We start from the raw sequence: 24,409 nt of genomic DNA on the forward strand, positions 1-24,409 counted from the left end.
TTATATTACAATTTTCTGTAATTTTCTTGAAAAGGCTGCTGTTTGTGTCATCTCCACGCTTGTGAAGCGCCTGTACGTTCTGCTGTGTTTACTGTAATTGTTGAGGGATATGGACTGTCTGCTGGCTAAATGATTCCTGAATGATGGGCAGCACTGGCTCCCACCTGTGTGCTTCAAACGCACACACACACCTTTATACAGCAAACACCTTTATGCACCGTTTGACGTCAGTTCCAGTCTCTCTCTGTTCGTCTCGTCTCCTCCCCTCCTCTCTGCTCCTACGCTCTCATGCACTTTTGAAAAGCTCCCCTTGTGCAAAGACTTGATCTGAGTCTTTGTGAGGAGGATGCCTTTTATCTGTGCCACACATGGGCGCGTGCACAAAAGCAGCTGAAATGCCATAGACACACTGTTTGGACTGACGCCCTCTTTGCCTTTCACACACACACACATTCACACAAAACGCTTTTTCTATCATGATGGGGACTTTCCATCGACTGTTTTCCATTGTTATTTTTATACTCAGATAAGACATTTTCTATCCCTTACACCCAAATCTAACCCTCATTTTAAAATTTTTATATTCTCAGATTATTTAGTGTATTTATTTAGTATTTCCTTGTGAGGCCCATGTCTCAGTGTTATTTGTCCATACAATGAAAGTCAATGGGGTACAGTAGTGTTTTTGTTCTTACTGACTTGTATTGTTGGATAGAAAGAGTTAAACATTCTTCAAAATATCCTCTTTTGCATACAATAGAAAAAGGAAAGTCCTAGATCAGTAAGTGAGTAAAAAGTTTCTTATTATACTCTGTTATTATACTCTTAAACCTAATAATAGCCTTCACAGAAACATTTTTGAATGTTTATATTGTCATTAACAGATTATTTAACATTTATTAAACTATTTCTTCATGGGAACCATGTACAATGAGTCAGTAGGCTCCAGTGTTGTTTTGGACCTCTTTGTGTGGACAAAACATTCAGTTTTGAACAAAACAGTTAAAACATTCTTTAAAACATCATCTTCTGTGTTCCACAGGGAAAAGCAACTGTCTTAACAGGATGAGTAAATGTTGGCAAAACTTTCATTTTTGAGTGAACTGGCCCTTTAAGACCCACTTTGGATGAGGTGTGATCAGGCAATTTGAACTTTTTTATATGCTCTCTTTGTTTGATTTTTCCATGAATGCACTTAAATTACATGTTTACAAAAAGAGAAGCAACGTTTGGTTGTTTTGGTATGTGTTTGCGCAACTGTGTACTTGTGTGCATTATTCTGAAGAAATTTGTATTTGGAGATTGTCAATATTATTATTTGTATAGCGCTTTTATCAATTTAACAGTTGTGTCAAAGCAGCTTTACATCGGCTTGATATAAAGCTGGGTGGCTTTATATCAACTTTACAGTATTTTTAGATTGTGTGCGACTTTTCATTGACTTCAGTTATTTTCTAGCCCTTAAATCTAATTATAGCCCTCACAGAAACATTGTTGAATTTTTATATTGTCATTTACAAATGATTTAATGTCTAATTAAACCGTTTCTTCATGGGGACCATATTTCAGTGTTTATACAATGAGTCATAGGCTCCAGTGTTATTTTGGACCCCACTGTCTTTCATTATATGGACAAAACATTAAATTTTGAACAAAAATGTGAAAACATTTCTAAAAATATCATCTTATGTGTTCCACATATTAAAAAAAACAGTAAATGATGGCAAAAGTTTCATTTTTGGGCAAACTGACCAACTTTGGATGAAGTGTTATCATGCAATTTGCAATAATATTGATGACAATATTGTCATTTTTAAATGTTCATTAAACCATTTCTTCATGGGGACCATGTCTCAGTGTCCATACAATGAAAGTCATTGGACTCCTGTGTTGTTTTGGACCCCACTGGTTTTCATTATATGGACAAAATCAGCTAAAACATTCTTTAAAACATCATCTTTGTTCCACAGAAGAAAAACAGTCATACATATTTTGACAAAATGTTAAATGTCTCATTAAAACCACCTTCGGATGATGCATTATGATGCAATTTTCCCTTTTTTAATCATCGCGCTCTGTTTGTTTGACTTTCCCATGAATGCACTTGCGCTACACATTTACGGAAACAGTAGCAACATTCGGTTGTTTTGATGTGTTTGCACAGTTGCGTACTTGTATGCGTAATTCTGAGGAGATTTGTATTTGGAGATTGTGAGGGCCGTATCTGATTGCTAGTTTCCGTTAGCTGTCTGATCCTAGACTCCCCACTCAGCTAATCTCTCATCAGTACAAATAAGCACTCTTGACAAAGCTAAATGTGCGGCATTTAGCATCAACAACAACAGTACATCATGCAAAATTGTACGTTTCCATTTGAATTACCCTAGCAGGACTGTAACTGGAGGGTTAAACTAATGCGTCTGCGGTCACAGACCCTACTGTACCTACCGTTCATTCGTATCTTATCAAAATGGACGTTTGCAAAATAACGCACTGGTTCTTCCTTTTTCCATTCCCACCCACCAAAGTGGCTCTATTTCAAAGGCTGTTTGTTGGGGCAGAGGGCTTGGCGTCTAATGGAGAGTGTTTTGTATTAATCCCCAGCACAAAATCAATGTGTTTTGATGAGAGGGTGAGCATTAGCGAATGCTAATGTATGCAGCAAGCCGCACTAAACGCTTGCTGCCATGGTTACTGCGAGGGCGTCTGAAGGTCGTGGCTGGCTCTCCCACCGTAGGTAGCGATGACTGTGGCCACTGCAACAACAGGTGATCGGACCACCTGGAGGAAGACAGACGGATTGAGAGAGACAGAGGCTGCTGGGATTGCTTTAACTCTTGCTGCAGAGTGTAGTATGTATTTGTGAGTTTTGGTGTCTGAGCAGTTTTTTGCTAAAATGAGAAGTATATGACCAGTATTGTTAATGTTAACTAAAACTAACACTATTAAAAATACTTTTTGGTAATTGAAATGCAGCTGAAATTAAATATAAAATTAGATGAAAAACTTTAACTTGAATGAAAATAAGAAATGTTGTCTTGGATTAAATGAGCTGAAGTACTACAATTACTAAAACTAAAATTTAAATAAAAATAAACGAAAAATAAATATTTAAATATAAACAAAAGCTAATAAAAATGGCAAAAGCACTACACAAAAGTTGTAAAACTTAAAATAAAATGAAATCAATCTTATTAAACAGTTAATTAAAACAGACTCCAAGACAGTCTTACAGGGTGAGCAAATGTTTTCATTTTTGGGTGAGCTGTCCCTTTAAGACCATATCTGGATGATGTATTATGAAATGATAGATTTTAAATCAATGTGCTTTCTTTGTCTGACTTTGACTCTCATTGTTTGAATATAAATATTAGATGAAAAACTTAACAAAAAAAGAACTATAAATGCTGCCTTAGAAAAAATTAAGTACTAAAATTACTACAATTAAAATTCAAATAAAAATAAATTTAAGCTAAAAAGAAATATTTAAAATAAAACAAAAATAAAAACAAAACTACTCAAATTAAAATTAAAACTGAAAATATGAAAATAAAAGCTAATATGAATATGAATAAATTCTATAATAGCATAAAAACATAAATAACCTTCCATTTCCAGTATAATTTCACTTACTGCAATTTTAAATAGCACTTTCTTGACCCATTATTTCATCTGAGTGTGAAATATTGATATTTTTACAGAAAAAAAAAATTCTATTAAATTGCAAAATAGCTCCTCACTCTATGAATTAAACATGCAATGTGATGAGGTCATGTGATGATGCAGCACACTTTTATATACTAAATAAAGATAACACTGTCTAAAGAAAGAGAGACAGATAGACAGAGGATGAATGCAGATGGATTCAGTACGCTTGTCCGCACATTGTCCCAGAAGGGTGAACAGAAGCCGAGCAGCCTGTTCAGGACATACACTGAACATCACCCAAAACACAGGCCCAGTGCACTCATTCACCCACACACCCACGCACACCCGCACACCCACACCCCACACACACACACACTCACACCCAGACAGAGTAGCTGATGGAGATGTTCGTTTAACTTTGGCTATGCTATACTGTGTCTTATACACTAAATACTGCCTACTATTTTGGAAAAATAATATATGAAATTGCGTGCATTGTGCAACGACAAACATTTAGAAGAGTATTGTTACATATTCACATATTTTATTCTATGATTTTCTATGCATATGCAAACAGAGCCCAAATATGATGTTCACCTGCATATACTTTCAAAGAAGAGCACTTTGTGTGTCTATGAGTACTTGTATTAATGAACACACATAGCGTCCTTCAGTACATGCATAGACGGTGTATCTGTTCCAAACCAATACACGTCGTCCAGCCATTTCTGAAGCACAGCCTCATTAAGATAACAATAAATGTGATTTGTTAAGCCATTTTAAAGCTGGTTCTGTTCACTAAAGGCCCTTGTGTCCTTAGCTTGTTCTGGTTAATTAAACAAATGTAAATTGTGTAGACAGAGCAGAAAGCAAATTTTCTGTCTCTGGTATTTCTGTGCTGCAGCATTTGGAGGCTTTAATGTTCTGTAATTCAGTCTGTCGATCGTTTTAAATAGACGTCTGTCCCAATAGACTAGGGTTTCCGTTGAGAATAAAAGCAAGTGGGGGTGTCAAAAGGAAATGGGATGAGAATATTCTTGTGTTAGTCTCAGCTTCTTTGGTTTTTGTGAGAATTTTGAGGAGTATGGCTTTAACTATGATATATTTGTGGTATTTTTGTGGCCATTGGTTATGTTACAGTGTTTACTTTTTCAATAAAATCAACATATGAACTATTTACTTATAGTCGAGTATTTAAAAACACTCTGAAGTAAAAATTTGTATTGTGTGGTCAATTGTTTTGAGAACATTTATATGCTAGTGTTCTCTTAAATTCTTTTTAAAAATTTAAAACAGTTCTCCTGGGAAAACTAGAGAAAAATATTGATGACTCATCCTGCACTACACTGTTTTTTGTCCAATCAGATGCTCTTTAGAATAATAACCCACCCCAATACAACCTGCAATGACTATCAAGTAGCAAATAATGTTTGTGAATGTGTAGGCCCCTATTTGATTTGATTTGATTTGATTTGAGTTTAGTTTAGTTTATTTTATTTTTGATTTGGCCCTCCCAAACTTCCTGCTTCAATAAGAAATATATACGAGACAGGAAAAATCAACTTGTCAGGCTTTTTGAGGTCTTTAAACACAGATAAATTTCAATCAAATCTAAACCATGATGTTTTTCATTCTTAATTTTGTTGTATACATTCCCTGTTGTCCCCCACTAATATCTGTCAGTGTTCAGTAAGTGATTGTTTATAAGCTACTGAACTTGAACTTATCTGTGTGCGTCTGCACCAAATCTAGGTCACTGTCTGCGGAGACTCTGTCTTTTCTGCCCATCTGACACCCTCTTTCTTCTGCCATGCATCTGTCGGGGGAAGGCCGAGGTTACTATGGGCCTGTTTGAGCTAGCATGTGGAAATGTTTGCCTGGAAATGCTTTTTGCCATTTCTTTATGGGTGATGAACAGGGTCGGAAATCTCAGTGAACTCTTCATACCCCAGCACTCAATTAAGAAGCATCTGAGACATTTCGAGAGTCCTTTTGTAGTTTGTGTAATGCATGTGTGAATTCAACACAGTTATAGTGTATTTATATGACGTTGTTTTCTCACAGGGCGACAGCACTTCACAATCAGAAGAGCAAACCGAATCTTCTTATCTTATACAAACACAACCTTCTCGCCTTACGTTCAGTGACATCCTCATTGTGTTCTTTGTTTGTACATACTCTTCTTTATGCTTAGGTGGAGGGGCTGATTAGTATGTACTTGGAAGAGTCTTTGTTGATGAAATGAAACTAGGCAAAAATAATGTGTAAAAAAAAAATCCTCTTAGTTATTGTGTGTTATATATGAACAGTATTCTTTACCCCCCTCTGTTCACACAAAGCCTTGCATCGTTCCTGGAGTTCCTGTAATAGTTAGCGGGCTAATGCTAATCTCATGTTCTTGAGCTTTAATGAGAGGACATTTAACCAATTAAGGCTTAGATTTAATTACATGATGGGCCGAGAGTGTTGAAGAGGCCGAGGTGAGAGAAAATGAGACCTCTAATATCTAAATTTTGCCTAAAAAGCAATGTGATTAAAGAGACAGCAAATACTTTTATTCTCAGAAAAGTGGAACAATAGTTTCTCACAGTCATGAACATGATTTGCTACTGTACTTTCTGTTGTTAGTTTGTGTCAGGCGGTATTGGTGGTGGATTGATAGAAAGCATTTGACTGGACAAAAATTAAATGTAGTTCAGGATGAGTCGTCAATATTGTTTGATCAGAAAATGTGAATATCTACTAAAAGTTATTTTTGTCAGCTATATACTAGAATATACATTAATTTAAAGCTAATAGAGACGGACTAAAAGTCCCAAAACTCCAGTTTATATTTCGTCAGGTCTTTAAAATGTCAATTTGGAGAACAGCAGCTGTAAGGAAGACAGTCTTTGGAAAGTACACTCTTTGATTCTTTTTCAAACGGAAAAATCGCTTGGCTTGGCTCGTCCTTTGGTGTGCTTGATTCGCAGTCAGTGTATGGATAGTTTGACAGCGGGAATGTGGGGAATGGAGGATTAGTAGATGAAGATAGAAGAAACTGTACTGAGATTATTCGGAGAAGCAGGAACTGGTTTGGGTTTTGTTTTTTTGAAATAGGCTTATTGTAGCAAAGGCTTTACGACTTTGAATAAACCTATAAGAAAATTGTGACAACTAGCCCCGGTAGTAATTTCAACTTCAAGTAGTCCGAAAAAATATCCTCTGTATTTTATATGCTGTTGTTCTCTGGAATTGTCTAGCAGCAAATTCTGTGACTTTGTTCATACAAAACAAGCTGGGGTGGAGTAGAAATCCAAACTCATAGGAAGCCCAAGGGGGAGTCAATGTAATTTGAGATCAGGACTATTGAGCAATTTGAGTCACATTTTGTTTCTTTTCTTTTTTTCTTTAGAGCTGTGGTTCCTTACTTGGGACGGGAAATAGCAAGACAGAGAGGGAGAGAGATGCTTAAATTACAAGATAAGATCTTTGTTTGCAATCCTAAGTATAGGACAGTCTGTGGGGGAGGAATTAGTGTCCACGGATTAGATAGAGAGTTTTCTGACAACCATAAATAATCCAGTATCATTTCACAACACACCACCCCACCTTCTCCTTCAACACACACACATAAATGTAATTTACAAGGCAAACATACCCAAAGAGCAAATAATCTTATCTAGGGCAAGTTAGATGCACTTTCTCAAACATGTTGTGGACCCACATCATTGTCCCAAACAGGTCTGACCTGAAGGAAGAGCCCAAAGCTAATTCCCTTTAACCCTTTGCATCGTTCTGCTTTGAGTTTGACAGCAACAATGCATCACGTGCTCATGGTACACAGTGCACTTTAAGAATGATGTTTTAGTTAAGATTAGATTTTATCCTGAATGACAGTTCATAGTGTTACATGTTAAGGTGGTTTTGAGAGGGTGATGGTGTCCGTTTATCAGCCTGTCCGTTAAACGGTCCAACTGATTGGATGTAAATGAAAAACCTTATTTGGGTTGTCCTGTTTTTACAAGGCCTGGACTGGCTGGGACAGACACAGCTGTTGATTAGCAAGGTCAGCATATGATAGCAGGTTATTTCAGACAGTTGGCCTCATCTTATCTGTCAAGGCTGTAGTATCCTGATTTCACAAGACAACCGTTTTCAGGGTGTAGACTTTTTATTTGTTCTTTCGTCAACAAAGAGGGTAGTTTTTCTACCCTATAGTTTAATTGAATTGGGTTTTATTTTTATATTATAATTTTAATTTTATTTTTAAGTTTCAATAATTTTATGTGCTTTTGTTATTTAATTTTTTTTTTAAGTTTACATGTTTCATCTTTTAATTTATTTATTTGTATTATTTAATTTATTTAATTTACCAAAAAATATTTTTAATAGTTTAGTTAACAATAACAACACTCAACTTGATTATGATGCCTTGTTTTATCCAAATAAAGTAGCATCAAATTTATGTCTTTGGCAGTCCCAGAATGCATTGCAACAAACTCAGTGACAAAACAAATCCAAGATGGTGAAGAAAGTAAGATAATTTTTATATTATAAATACATTTCATATTAAGAAGTTTCTATAAATAGTTCAGTTTAAATGTAGATGGACTATTTTACACTATCACTGCTTAAAACAATCTCACTTAAACCACCTTAAGCTGTTTGCTCTTAGGTGGTGTAGGTTGGTTATAAATGGATGGTTATATAGTTGGTTTAAAGTCTCCCAGTGTTTGGCTGGTTTATCTGGGTGTGCAGCTGGTCTCCCAGTCTGACAAGCTGAAAGTTGACCTAAAACCAGCCAAGAGACCAGCTAAGATCAATAAACCAGCAGAGGCTGGTTTAAAATGCTTCTTCAACAAAGGTTGGTGTGTGCTGTTTGTGTTTATGTTATGTTGTTAGCTTAGCAACATGCTAACATCATCCTCCATTGGAAAGTTGTGAGTTGCTGCCTGTGTAAAGTGTTTCAAATCAGTCACTTATGAAGTATCTTGATGAACAGGGTGTAGGCAGTTAGGCAGCAAGGCATATCACTAGGGTTTGAAACAGAATTGCTGTGTTGATTCCAGTTCTATTTTAAAGTTTATTGTTGTACTACTCACAGTATTTTGGCACATGTGGTCACCACAATCTGAACAGGATTCAGATTGAGAAACTGTTGTGGATTATGTAACGATTAATTGGAATAAAAGTGATGAAATTCTTGTTCCTTGGTTAACCACAGTACAAAATTTAAACAAATAATAGCCAGAATTGTGTAAAAATATTGTATAAGGAAAAGTAGCTGTGCACGCTCTCTCTAAGAAACAGTCCTCAGGTTTTGACCTTAATAGCCCTGGTTCTAGTCATGAGGAACTGATAAATCCTTCTTAGCTGTACGCTTGGCCTTTTTATTACACAATAGTGCAAAGTGACTTTTCTACAAAGGAGAATTAAACATCTAAAGCCACATTAGCTCTGTTTTCCTTCAAGTAAGTAGGGGTTAAATAATCAGGTTTAATATTAATGCACAATCACAGTGACCTGGCCAGAATATTGCCAATCTCTAATTCTAACTGCGTGACTTGAAAAGTTATCTTGTTGATTGTGGCAACTGAATCTAATGTTTATTATATCAGAACATGACCTTGCTTGTCAAAATGTAGGCAGCTAACAAAATGTTAACTTAACCATTGTTTTGACATCCAGAAGCAGAATTGTTACAATAAATATGTATGAATATTAATATTAAGATTAAATATTAACATTACTTTTAAATATGAAAATGATATTATTATAAATGTTGCGATGCCAACTATATTACACAATGAATATCCTATACAGTGCCCTCCATAAGTATTGGAACAGTAAATACAAAATTGCTCTGTTGGCTGTGGAGTCAAGACATTTACAAATATGATTAAAAGATGAATATGAGACAAAATTACAGAATGTCACATTTTATTATTAGGTGATTCAACACACAGATGTTTTAGCAGCTAAGAAGTTCAGCACTTTTAGAGTTTCATCCCCCTATCTGATGTTTGCAAATGTCTTGACTCCACAGCCAACAGAGCAATTTTGTCTTTACTGTTCCAATACTTATGGAGGGCATTGTGTGTGTGTGTGTGTGTGTGTGTGTGTATATATATAAGAACTAATTACTATTAGGATTCATTTATATGTATACGTTTTTAATTTATTTATGGGTTTTTAATTTATTTGTGGGTTCGCTTTTTTTTTTAAATTGAGAGGTCAGTTAGTAAATTTATCTGTGATGGCGAAACTGTTGTGAACTGAAATTTTCTCAGAAAAACAGATAACACAACACAATTGTGAAATACATGGCACAAATACAATCAACAGGGATCAACCACAGAAGTGCACACACACACACACACAAGCTTTATTACCACAAATCTGTTCACAAACCTCTAATATAGACAACAGTTCTCAGTATTTATGACAGATCAAACATATAAACATATCCTTATCTAGCTTAAACCATCCCTTTCCCAAGAACGTTGTTGTGTAATTGTGCAGTTGTAAAAACAATCGGGCCTTCACCGACCCAGTGATGCGTTAAACATGGATGGCAGTCCGGCTGCTGTGGCAACCGGTTCAAAGCAGTTATGCAAGAGATGGGACGTAGGATGGCAGAGATCGTGTTATGAATTTACTGCCGTTTAGAGGTTGTCAGACAAATCAAACAGCCTTTGAAGAAAAAATCTTTCATTTTTTTATCATTGCATATAGATACATACTATCTAATCAGTCATTTTTTTGGGCCTGTGAGTGTTTTGCTTGTGTGCGCAGCTGTGGGTGGTTGTGGGAGAGCAATCGCATCAGCAAGGACAGAGTCAGATGCTTGGGTTTAGATAGCAAGAAAGTCTCTATACTGCAGAATGTTACGTCACCTGCTTAAATGGCAGTCTAACGCGACCCATTTAAGAGATTGAGGCATTCTGAATACAGTTTTGCTATTATTTCTGTTATTCAGTGCAGCGATAACCACTTAAAGGTCAAAATATATTCAGCTTGTTGCTGTGTGCTCTGTGTATATGTCATACTGACCTAATTTGGAGTTGTGCAAAGTGTGTGTGTGTGTGTGTGTGTGTGTGTGTAATTGCCTCACCTCATGCACATCCTGGGCGAGTTGTGTAACAATCCTGGCACTGGTTGCCCTTCACTAACATGAAAGGAAAATATACATGCATATGTGGGTGGAGAAGGGAACTCGTCTGTGTCTATAACAAAGAAACCTTTCTGTGTAATTAAACCTGTTGCATAATCATAGTTTTAGTACACCTTACATAATTCATTTTTCCAATTTTGCACACTGCAGAATTGATATTCTTACTACTTCTGTTTACACTTTTATACATAAACTCTCCTGAGTTTGATTAATTTCACATTTTACTTCTTAAGTAAATCTGTTTTGTTTTAGGAACGTTATTTGTACTGGAAAACAAGACCAAAATACTAGTTAACAATCTCTTTTTTGCAGTGCAGTGGAGACAGCTGCTTTTAAATGATGTAACAATGCCACAAACGCTGACATCAAACACAGCTAAAGCAGGACCCCATCAATATTCTAGTAAGTGGGAGGCAGACAAATAGAGGACAGACGGGCAGCTGGTTACACCAGCGGCCGAATGCGCTTATTAAATACCATGCAGGAGGGCTGTGCAGGCGTAGGAAGACAGCTGGACAGAGTGAAAGAACGACAGATAGATTGATAGGATGGAGAAACTGAAAATAAATGCGTGTGAACTGGATTCCATGTTGCATCTTTCATTGATAAATCTTCAGTATTTGAATAGTTGACCCAAAGATGAAAATTTGCTGAAAATGTCCTCACCATCAGGTCATCCAAGTGTAGACGAGTTTGTTTCTCCATCAGAACATTTGGAAAAAATTGGAAAATTGGAAAAATCACCAATGCTCACCAATGGATCCTCTGCAGTGATTGGGTGCCGTCAGAATTAGTTCAAACAACTGATAAAACATCGCAATAATCTACAAATAATTCACATGACTCCAGTTCATAAATTAACATCTTGTGTTTGTAAAAAACAAATCTATCAATAAGGCGTTTTGACTTTAAACCATTGCTTCTGGACAAAATAAGAGTCCATAATCCACAATAACACTTCCTCCAGTAAAAAAAAAGTCCATCCCTTTTGTCTTCCCACATCAAAATCCACCGGCTGGAGCTGTGACTTAACTTGATTACTTACACAAATTGATTACTTGTGGATTATTGTGATTCTTTTTTTTTTATCAGCTGTTTGAAATCTCATCCTGACGGCACCCATTCACTGCAGAGGATCCATTGGTGAGCAAGTGATGTAATGCTAAATTTCTCAAAATGTGTTTCAAGGAAGAAACAAACTCATCTACACATTGGATGGCCTCAGGGTGAGTAAATTTATACCGCACTGACGTTCATTGTATGTACAAAAACAATACGATTTTTTTATATATATATATATATATATATATATATATATATATATATATATATATATATATATATTCATATTCTTATTAAAGGAAATATAATCCAACAGGTTGGAAAAGACATGACCGATTTTATATTTTTGGGTGAACTGCTGTATACTTTTTAATGCTACACTACACAATAGGTGCCGCAGGGACAGTGTCGTTTCTGGTCCCCCTTATTTTTGATGCATTCAGCACACAGTAATCTGTTTGTGGTTTTTTCTTGAATTGAATAATTCAGACAAACGCTGTGACCTCAGGGCTGAGGGACAGGATGTTCTGAACAAGTCCATGTTAATTCTGCATTAATGAAGGCCAAACACACACACACTGACGCGTACACGGACACACTCGCAAACTCAAACATGCTGAAATTCATATGCATGGACACACATTTACACTTACGCAAATATACTCGCATATGCAAAATCTGTGGTAAAACAATCATGAGCAGTTTCCAAGACTTTAGACGCTAATGAAAAATAAAGCCTAAGTAGAACACATTTTGTCTTGATTAAAGGCACAATAACAGTCCAACAGAAATGCAACTTAAGGCTTTTTGTGTATGGATGTGTGTGGTTACACTTGCTCTTTCATGTTCCAGGTAGTGTATGACAGGGCGATCTAAAATTGGATAAAATCAAAATAAAATCAGGGCGATCTCTGTTCTTAAGGTTTGCACATGTAGAGGCATGTAACGCGTGACATGCCTCTGTGACATCTGTCACTTTTTCCATCTGAAGAGAATAAGTTATATCAAGGTGTAGCCTATATATACTGGGTTTTATAAATGGCAAGGAGCAGCACAATATCATTCTCTTTAAATTTTCATTTAGTCCTTGAAAAGTACATATTTCTACAATATTCTTTCATTAAATATATATTTGTCTGTATAGCCTATTGCATTCTTGGCTATTAAGAATGTTTATTCTTTTGTGCATTCTGCTTGACTTTTTTAAACAATCAATGAAATCCATTTGAATGTAAAATGTAATTTTTCAATTACAGTCATGTGTCCTTGTGAAGATTTGTTTTATGGACTAGTTGAGACCTGTCTCATGAAAATGTATATTAATAGTATGCCAAATACAAACAGAAAAAAATTGACTTTGGCGTGCATATGATGCACACGTTTGATGTGCATATAATATGGAGTTTTCGCGTGCATATGATACGCATCTACCCCACACCCTAATCCTACCCATTGCATATCATATGCATGGCAAAGTCAATTGCTGCATATAAATAGTACGCCAAATTGAAACAAACTTGTGCTATTGATACGCACTTTCATGAGATCAGGTTGACTATTTTTATACAGCATTAATTGTGCATTTTGTTTCATTTTGGAACTTATCAATTTGGTTTTTCATCCACTTTCACTGTATGGATAGACCAAGGCATCCAGTCTTTTATATTTGTGACCCTGGAGCACAAAACCAGTCTTAAGTCGCTGGGGTATATTTGTAGCAATAGCCAAAAATACATTGTATGGGTAAAATTATAGATTTTTCTTTTATGCCAAAAATCATTCGGACATTAAGTAAAGATCATGTTTCATGAAGATATTTTGTAAATTTCCAACTGTAAATATATCAAAACTTAATTTTTGAGTAGTAATATGCATGGCTAAGAACTTTATTTGGACAACTTTATAGGCAATTTTCTCAATATTTAGATTTTTTTACACCCTCAGATTCCAGATTTTCAAATAGTTGTATCTCGGTCAAATATTGTCCTATCCTAACAAGCCATACGTCAATGGAAAGGTCATTTATTTAGCTTTCACATGAATTGAATTGACCATTATTACTGGTTTTGTGGTCCAGGGTCACATTTCACCTTCTGTGTCTCACGGATGAAGGAAATTCATGGTCTGGAACGACATGAGGGTGAGCAATGATGACAGGTTTTTATTTTTAGATAAGCATTTCCTTTGACTATCTAATGTCGGCCTACATCAAAACGGACTGACAAACACAGATCACTGACACTTTTCAGTCAACTAGCTGTTCGTTACTCATGCAGTAATCAGATGCTTTTGTATATTTATAAGCTTTCTGTAAATTTGTGTGATGAGAATTTAGGTCAGTTGGTAATGCTCAGTCCAGCTGGTGTTGAGATGTTTTGTTGTGTGAGTTATGTCTATATTTAACAACCCACACACATCAGAAATCCATCCCCCCCAAAATCCTCTAAAAGCATGTTGCCCGATACACAGCAGATTACTGATGTGACATTGGCACCATCTCAAATCAAATCAAATCAAATCACTTTTATTGTCACATCACCACAGCACATGTGCCTTCGTGAGTGAAATTCTTGAGAGCGTGCTCCAGACAGTGCAGAAACAATTTACATATAGACATTACCATACATACGTACAGACTTATACAGATGACAATGTGTAATATACACATACATATACTCAGTACACACAGTGTACTATTAGACAGACATACAGTTACCGATACACATTATACACAGTATGTAGTACACATTCTACGTTATATACACACAGTAATATGCGAAGATGCAGCAGATTATATATAAACCGGATGTGCAAATGTCATGGATGTGCATTGGATGGTATCCAGTGCTGGCAAAAAGATTGTTGTATTTGTGCAGTAGTGTACTGGTAGTCCAGTTTGAACTGTATGGAATTAAAGTGCAGTGCGTGGTATATTGTAAAGTGGGAGTGTGCTGTAGTGTGTATTAGTTTTGATTGTTCATTAGCCTGATAGCCTGAGGAAAAAAGCTATCCCTCAGTCGGCTAGTGCGGGATCGGATGCTGCGGAGACATCTTCCTGAGGGCAGCAGAGAGAGCAGTCTGTGGGACGGGTGGCTGGAGTCATTGATGATCCTCCGGGCTTTCTTTATACACCGCCTGGTGTAGATGTCCTGGAGGGAGGGAAGCTCACCTCCAACAATGTGACGGGCAGTTCGCACGACCCTTTGCAGAGCTTTGCGGTTGCCAGCAGTGCTGTTTCCAAACCAGGCGGTGATGCAGCCGGTCAGGATGCTCTCCACAGTGCAGGTGTAGAATGATCTGAGGATGCTGGGGCTCATTCCAAACTTCCTCAGCCGTCTCAGGAAGAAGAGGCGTTGGTGTGTCTTCTGAGGCGTTGGTGTGTCTTCTAGAAGTAGCTTTATAACTACATGTCATAAATCTGTGTTCTAATTGAATTTGTCTCATTACAGAGGACAGTAGATGACCACCGCTAAATACTATAAACTAATGGTGGAACCTGTAACCTTTGACAATAATCTTTGCTTAAATGCCTGCAAACAGGAGTGCGATGATAATGGAAAGCAGATAATGGTTAATGGATAATGCAAAAGAATTAGTGTTATTTCATTGACTCCTGTTTATACAGATGTGTGTTCTGTGGTGCACAATAAGGTGAGCTCATTCAGATGCTCAGAGGTTGCGCTTTCATAGCACCGCTATCACAAGGGTGCTGAGTGCATTTAAATATCTCAGTAACACTTTATTTTAATGTCCACTTTAGACATTCTACTAACAGTAAGTAATTTTGCAACTACATGTCAACTAGCAGTCATTAGAGTATTAGTAGACTGTCTGCTTTATATCTTCTAACACTTTATTTTGATGGGTCCTCAACATACAACATGCTGACTATTAGAAACTTTGCAAGTATATGTCAACTTATTCTACTAACCCTAAACCTACCCTACTGAGAGTTAGTAGACATGTAGTTGCAAATGAATGAGAATTAGTTGACATGTAGTTATAAAGCTACTTCTAGTTAGTAGAATGTCTAAAGTGGACTATCAAAATAGTGTAACCAATATCTCTGCTTCAGATGTTTCTCCTAATATTCCTTGGGTTAATTAAAAGAATACTTCATGCAAAACTGAAAATTTGCTGAAAATGGACTCACCCTCAGGACATCCAAGATGTACATGAGTTTGTTTCTTCACTGGAGCAGATTTGGAGAAATGTATTATTGCATTACATCACTTGCTCTTCAATGGATCTTCTGCAGTGAATGGGTGCTGTCGGAATCTAATAGCTGATAAATGCATAACAATAACAATAATCCACAACATAACTTCATGTGTTAACAAACGCATCAAGATGCTTCAAACTGTGGTTTCCGACTAAAGCAGACCTCTGTCTAAAATATTGTTTTCTCGGTTTATTCAAGTCGGAAGGAGGAAGCATTATTATGAATTATGAACTTGTATTTTGGACAGAAGGGATGTTTAAAGTTAAAACGCCTTAATGATGGATTTGTTTCTCACAAACATGCAGCTTTTTACTTCACAATGTTAGCTGATGGCATGGGGTCTTGTAGAGTTACTTGCAGATTATTTTGACGTTTTTATCAGCTCTTTTTTGAACTCTTATTCTGACGGCACCCATTCATTACAGAAGATCCATGGTTGAGCAAGTGATGCTAAATGTTTCAGATCAAATGAGACCATTTCATGCAAATAAATGTTATTTTATACAAAAATGATAGTTTATTTCTGACATGATAATATTTTTGTATAATGATTATATGTATTTAAAAGAAAAATAGTATTTTTCAAAAAGATTTTTCAGTATTCCATTCAGAACATGAAGCAAAAATGCACATAATACATGTTGCTCATTGAACTAACCAGGAATTTTGGAATTAGAAAGGACTGCATTTGTCTGTAATGAGTGTTTCCAGTGGCTACAACAATCAGTAAGCAGGAAAATAACTACTTGTGATTTCTTCCAGTAAGTGTAAGTCGGGTGAGAGAGATACACAGACTAAGCATATGGAAACTCAGTATTTTATGATATTTGCCAGTGTATTTTGTTGGATGATCAATAATAGCTGTGTTTGACTGCTTCTTTTTGTGTTGATTCTTTCCTTATGTCAGAAGTGGTGTGTAGCTGGGACTTTATTTAAGTTGATAAAAGAGCTAATGAAGGTTATGGGAGGCCGGAGCCACATAAAGGAAGCAGAATATTTCAAACAGATGTCAACGACACACACACACTTTAATCTAATGAGCTACATTCATTTTTTTACAATGCGCAGTATGGAGATTAATGGGTAGGAGAAGCTTATTTGTGTAGTTTTATTTCTTTGGTTGAGCAATCTTGCATCTGGTTGAGCGTGTGTGTTATGATGTGTTGTGTGTAAACTTTGGATGACGCCTACACACTACAACGTGCTCATGCACCCACAGGAAGACTGTGTGTGGGTCTGGTTTTGCCTAAATTGAAGGGACCAAATGTCTACAAAAATATAATACAACCTGATATCACCTGCACTGTGGGGACCACACAAGGAAAATGGTTTAATAAATGGCTAGGGTTAGCAAAAGTTTCGCGTTTTGGTTTAATAGTAGGGATAAATAATATTTATATTATTACAGACTATTACCTCAGTATAAAAATAATAGAAGTCCCCACCATGACAGATAAACAAATAGTATGTATTGAGTTTAGGACAAAGTTGTTTCTGAGCTAAATGGTGAGCTACAGTAAAATAATTTTTTTTTTTTTTTCTTCTACTGTAGCTATATATAATATTTGATATGTGTTTGTGTTTGTGTGTGTCAGAGGACAGAAGGAAGAAGGTTTCCAGACAATCCAATTTAATCCACCCAAAAGACTGGATTACTACTGTGTCTGTACATAAACACAGACACACATATACTCAGTGCATTATAAAATTACACTGGCTTTATATTTCGACCCAAACTGGCACAGGTCACAGGAGATTTGAGGGTCTGGTCTTCACTTTACCACACTATGATGAGAAGGGACAGTCTGCGCTCTCTTCATTTTAAGTGGATTGTCTGGGCTTCCTGGAGCAGAACAGACTGGCCCCTTAGTTTCTGTCAAGTTTAAACAAACAACCGACAACCAATGCAGCTTTACAGTCGAGAATATAGAAGCAATCTTATATAGCATGTGATTTTGTTTTAGTGAGTCCGTTTGCTTGGATTGTTCATGCAAATGAGGCAGATCAAAATGATTCACCTATTTGAATCTCTGTGCAGCAACAGCCACTGGCCAGCACTTAACATAATAATCTGGCCACATCTTTTTTTCATTATTTTATATCTATTTCCATTGATGCCAGCAAACAAGCCAAGGCTCTACAACATTAATCATCAACATGTCAGCCGGTGGTTCGATCCGAGACAGGTTGACATGGAAACACAGTGACTTATCTAGATTGAGAGAGACTCTTGTCTAATTTAAACACCCTTCAGGATGGGGAGAAAACAGTCTTTGTTAGGAGAAAAAAAAAAACAATTTGACAGTGTTATTATTGAAAATCTCTCAACAGGTCAGATTTGACAGTTATTTATAGTTTGTATCCAGGGTGAAAGACAGCTGATGGGTTGAGAGAATCAGTTTGGTTCAGATAGGTATCAGTAAAGGCTTTAATATGTGTACATTTCAAGCTGTGTGTGGAAAAGGCCCTTTGTTTACTTGCTGAATATTGTGCTATATACACCTCATAAAAAGATTTCCAATAAAGAAATAAAAATGTCATGTGGTTTAACCATCAAGGGAAAAGTAATAACACATTTTCCTTACACCTTGAAAACATGCGAATGTACATCTTTATAAATAATATATATAATTTATACCTGAACTAAACTTGCCTTGCAATGTAAAGGTCAAATTATCTGAAATTTATTATTTTTTTCAAAATATTAAAAACAGTTAAACTTTGTTAACATTTTAGAAGAAATAATCGAAAAAGTGTCGAATTTCATTCTTTTAATGAAGCTCTTTCCTTCAATGTGATATCAGGACATTTGATATCAGCTTGTTAATTTCAGTTCAACCTGACATTTATTTGAAAATCTCATTATACGTATGCATTGCAACATTAATTTTGCATGACTTAATAGATAACAAGAGCACTGACCCTGATATTACTTTTGGTTCAATCATATTGGAAGTAGTTCACACACAAACTAGACACTGAAAAGGTTAACATTGATCTTTCCAAACCCTCCGAAATCAGTTTTGTCTGCTCTTATTCAGTGTCTATTCAGCCTGACCTAAAAACTTATCATCATCATCATCCGAGCGAGAGAGACGCAAGCTTATGAAATGAACATCTGTCTATGGCAGACATGCTCCTGTAAGCTGTACCCAGACGTATTGTTTTCAAAGTTTGCATGGGAAGCTTCTAAAATGAACCCTTGGGAAGGGAAATCTGGGTGGAAGCGTGAAGGTAGTTTGCTTTTGGAAATGTGCATTTCAAGCTCTATTAAAATGCAAATGTGATCTCTGAGCTTCTACATATCTACTTTTGTGAAACACATCACAGCACCTTAAGAAAGATGAATCGTCTTTTGGGAAACTCAGTTTGACAACTCGAAACCTCTCTCTCTCTCTCTCTCTCTCTCTCTCTCTCTCGCTCTCTCTCTCAGCGTCTCCCCTCAGTTTGAGAGAGTGCACTTTCACACAATGTTAAGCATCTGTTTTTTTTTTTCTCTACTCAAGGGACTGCATGATTGGTTAAAAGACCCACTATGCAGCCAATGAGAGGTCTGTTGTCATGCAGTCTTGGCCGTCTTTGGCGTCACCTATCAGCCCCCCACAGCCATTTTCCTGCCCCCCTTCTCCCCCAAAACACACAAACACAAGTGTGCCAGTGAGCGCTGTCATGACATAATAGCATGTCTCGCCAACCTGACCACCCCTGCTGATACACCCTAGGTTTAAGCCTAGATCTCACCACGAGACGAATCAGCATGTCTCTAGAAGTCTGCCACATGTCTTTCCTATAATGCGCTCATGGGTGTCCCTTTACCCTGGTTCTCTAGAAAAACACAGATCAGAGTTTGGGGTGTATAAAATGTTTTGATTTTGTAAGTGTGTATTGTTTTTATAATGTTATTTACTGGTTGCAAACATCGATCTATCGATCTGTCTATCCTCTTATTTTGCATGCGATCGTTTGACAGCACTAATATGTGTGTGTGTATATATATGTGTGTGTGTGTATGTATTTATTTATATAGTATGTATGTGTGTGTGTGTGTGTATATATATAATATATACACACACGCGCGTATATGTCTGTGTGCGTGTGTGTATATATATGTATGTTTATATATGTGTATATGTGTGTGTGTGTGTGTATATATGTGTGTGTGTATATATATGTGTGTATATATATATATATATATATATATATATATATATATATATATATATATATATATATATATATATATATATATATGCACACACACACACACACACACACATGTTGGTTTTTGTGGTTTATGGGGACTCTCCATAGGCGTAATGGCTTTTATACTGAACAAACTGTGTGTGCTATTGCCCTACACCAACCCTACACCTAAACTTAGACCTCACAGGAGACTTTGTGCATTTTTAGATTTTCAAAAAAACACCATTTAGTATGTTTTTTTTTTTTTTTTTTAAGCCTTTTGAATTACGGGGACATAGGCAGTGTCCTCATAAACCACCTTCATATTGTAATACCTCTGTCATACCCATGTCATTATACATATTTGTGTCCTCATAAACCACATAAACATGCGCGCACACACACACACAAGATATAAACTCAATTGCAAGAATTGTGGGATTAAAAAGTCACAATAGCCTTTTTAATATATATATTTTTTTCTGTGGTGGAAACAAGAAACAGAATTGCAGATGTAACCTCAAAATTCTAAGAAAAAATCAGAATTGCGAGATGTGAGAACTCGTAATTGTGACTTTATAACTCAGTATGTAAACTCACTAAGAAAAAAGGCCAGAATTGTGAGATTTTTATAAAAAAGTTGCAATGACCTTTTTTATATATATTTAAAAAAAAAAATCTGTGGTGGAAACAAAAACCAAATTGCAAGATGTGAACTCAAATTTCTGAGAAAAAGGTCAGAATTGTGAGATGTTAACTCGTGCTTGTGACTTTATAACTCAAGATGTAAACTTGCTCTATATCTCTATTCTAAAAATAGTAAGTCAGTTACAAATTCAAAATTATGAGTTTAAATTCAGAATTGTGATTTTATTTATTCATCCAGTGGTGGAAACAAGCTTCCATAACTTCTGCTGTAGCTCTTAAATCAAATATGGTGCCATTAGATCCATTGTGAAATAGTCAAATTAGTATGCTGTAAAAAAAGATGCTCTTTACAATATCACATCTGTTTTGAGTGCATATTTTAATTTTATCAGTGCACACTGGGATTGTGTGCGTGTGTGTTTGAGCAGCATTGAGACAAGCGTCATGAAGCATATGGTGTTCAAGTAAGACACAAACACACACACACGCACAAAAGAACACACTCTGTACATATGGTCATCTGAATATTCATGCAGTAGGTTACAGCCAAACCTAAAATCACAGTCTAACTTGACAGGCTTTTAAACAACACTCTGGAAATCTGCCTCCCTCTCTTTATCTTTGTATTTTTCATTATCATCAGAAGATCACCAGCTGTGTCTTAGTCTCCAGCATCCTACATATGTGCACAAATCAATGCGATGCCTATATGCGTCTGTCTGTGTGTGCTTTTAATAATCCTCTCAGATAGAGAGCGCCATTATATAGATTGGTCTGTCTTTCACATCAGCCCCATTCTTACATATTAAAGTGGAGTCAAGCATGCAGCTTCCCATCATCCACACAAACTTGCTCAACTCTGATCTTAATGGTCGTCTGATTTGATTTGAGGTAATTAAGGCCAGATATATTTCATAAACCTATAGCTGAATCCTTCAGTGTGTGCAGCCCCTGAAAATGTACACTGCAGAAAGTCTTGTTTTACTATAAATATTAACTAAAATCATCTATAAAAATATATTTTAAAATAAACATTTTTGATATTTGACATTTTTAGGATACTAAATATAGTGTAAAAGCATCTAAACATCCTTAAACTAAGATCAGTTTACTTTTTTAGAGATACAAAAATAAATACAATAAAATATATAAAGATATATAAAAATATATAACACACTCGTTTTAAACATAAATTTCACAAAACGAAATAAAACAAGGCATGTTTTTAAATGTTGAACAAATATTCCCAAATGATAGATATGAATAGTATTTTAAAAATACAATGTTTTGTGATCTTTCAGTTTTGATATTTTTAGAGGTTGAGTTATAAATTTCCCTTTCGTCAACAACATGATGCATTTATCTCATATTTCCTTTCAACACGTCTCCCCTCTTTTTTAATGCTCTCAGTGCTTTCCAAAGACTTCCAGCTCCTCTCTACACATCGAACGATCCACATGTCCAAAGAAAACATGAAGAGGGCAGGAATAAGCTTGGATATTCTAGGCAGGGTTAAGACAACAGAACAGGGGCCTGTCAGGGGCCCCCCCGCTTCAAGCCTCATAGATCTCATGAAAGAGGGATGGATCCGTGAAAATATTTGGATGTTCTATGCGAGTGAAAAAAGTCTATGTTTGTACATGTGTGACTGCTAGCGTGTGGTCGGTTTCTGAAAGTCCAGGAATAAGGAGAAACTGAAGTCTCAAAATTGGGTCGTCCAACTGCTACTTTACATATCTTTTGGTAATCGGCTTTGGGATGTGAGACTGAGCCAGAATTAGCAGTGAGCTGTGATTAAACATTTACACAGGCTTTTCTATCAGAGACGTGGGCAGCAGACAGATAGTCCCATAGTTAGTGGCATCAGAGCGACAGACGGTTGGAAAATTGATAAGGTTTTATGTGTATAAAGATAAGACAAGCATAAAGTTCAATCGCTCTGAGTGTGACGCACACAAATTGATCGCTGTCTGCGACCTATGACCTTTCAAATCCCTGACCCCCAGCAGACAGATGGGTCTGTGGTTTAGGGGAGGAGATATCCTATTCTCAATCAATGTCATTGTGTTCTCACTCTGGCTCTCCTTTCTCGGTTTTCTTTTCTGTTTTCAGTATAAGCATCATTAGTTTTAGTAGAAACTTGACTATTTCCATTGAAAATAATACCACATTCCACTCAGGCTGTATGCGAAACCAGAAAGCACGTCCTTGGTGGTTAAATTACTCTGTGAGAGACCCAGGTGTTCCTCAGCGTAAGGTCAATACCACTAAGCTTTGATACACCAAAGTTTGACAGGATCCGGAATGGGAAACATGGTGCCATTATGGGCTTTCTGACCTCAGACTTTGTTTGTCCATCACTTTGTTCAATGTACAGTTGTGATATGTTTGTTCATGGTGTTATAAGCACAAAACCCTGCATCTTATTCACCCAGTGTGGTTTAACCTGAATCAGTGCACCTTGAATTAGAAAAATCTTAATCTGATTTTTTGCACAAATCATAACGTCTGTGCAGTCAGCTGTGTGTGTATGCCGAATGTTTGCGTCAAAACTTAAGTATATTTTAGGGTTTATTCATTTGGCTGTTCATGTCAAAACTGAAGTATGCTTTGGGCTTAAGCGTTTGGATATACGTGTACACTAAGTGTTTGCGTCAAAACTGAAGTATACATTGGACTGCATTTGGCTGCACATTTATACTAAATGCTCGCTTCAGAACTGAAATATATGTTGGCTGTACACATGCGCTATGCATTCGCGTCAAAATTGAAGTATACTTTGCTCTTAAGCATTTGGCTATATGCTAAGCGTTTGCATCACAAATTAAGTAAACTTTGGACTTATGCATTTGGCTGTATGCATACGCTAAGGGTTGTGTCAAAACAGAATTACAGCTGTACAACAATATGCTTAGTGTTCTCGTGAAAACTGAATTATGTTTTAAGCTTATGCATTTGGCTGTATGCTTATGCTAAGCGTTCGCATCAGAACTGAATTATTCTTTGGGCTTATGCATTTGTCTGTACACATTCTATGCATTTGCATCAAAACTGAATTATATTTTGGGTTTATGCATTTGGCTGAAGGCGTACAACTAAGTGTTTGCGCCAAAATCAAAGTATGGACTTAAAGGGATAGTTCACCTAAAAATTAAAATTACCCCATGATTTACTCACCATCAAGCCATCCTAGCTGTACATGACTTTCTTCTTTCGGATGAATACCATTAGAGTTCTATTAAAAGAAAAAAATCCTGGCACTTCCAAGCTTTATAATGGTAGTGATTGATGGTGGAGAATTTGAAGCCCCAGAAAGTGCTGGGCTCTGGGGGGTTTATAAAGGCCTTTAGAAGTGAAGCATTTGTGTAAGAAAATATCCATATTTTAAAACTTTATAAACTGTAATCTCTAACTTCCTCTAATTGTCGTATGCATGTTCACGAGAGAGTGGCGTTCCAGTCGTAAGCATAGCATAAGCTTCCATGAGAAGT

At 36.3% G+C, this 24,409-nt stretch overlaps 1 protein-coding gene across 4 annotated transcripts in view; it reads left to right on the forward strand.

Annotated features, from left to right (window-relative positions):
* Positions 1-24,409, forward strand: part of LOC306858739 (podocan) — a 46,098-nt gene that overhangs the window by 14,622 nt on the left and 7,067 nt on the right. Inside the window, exon 1 of one of the 4 annotated variants that reach the window (XM_079399421.1) lies at positions 8,112-8,164. The exons of 2 other annotated variants lie outside the window; for them this stretch is intronic. The gene's annotated coding sequence lies outside the window, so the exon portion shown is untranslated. Of the gene's footprint in view, positions 1-8,111; positions 8,165-11,896; positions 12,031-24,409 lie in introns of those variants that run through there. One more of the 4 variants, XM_079399424.1, reaches the window with a different exon arrangement.

The sequence above is a fragment of the Barbus barbus genome, assembly GCF_936440315.1.
Source record: "Barbus barbus genome assembly, chromosome: 39".
In the NCBI taxonomy this organism is placed as follows: Eukaryota; Metazoa; Chordata; class Actinopteri; order Cypriniformes; family Cyprinidae; genus Barbus; species Barbus barbus.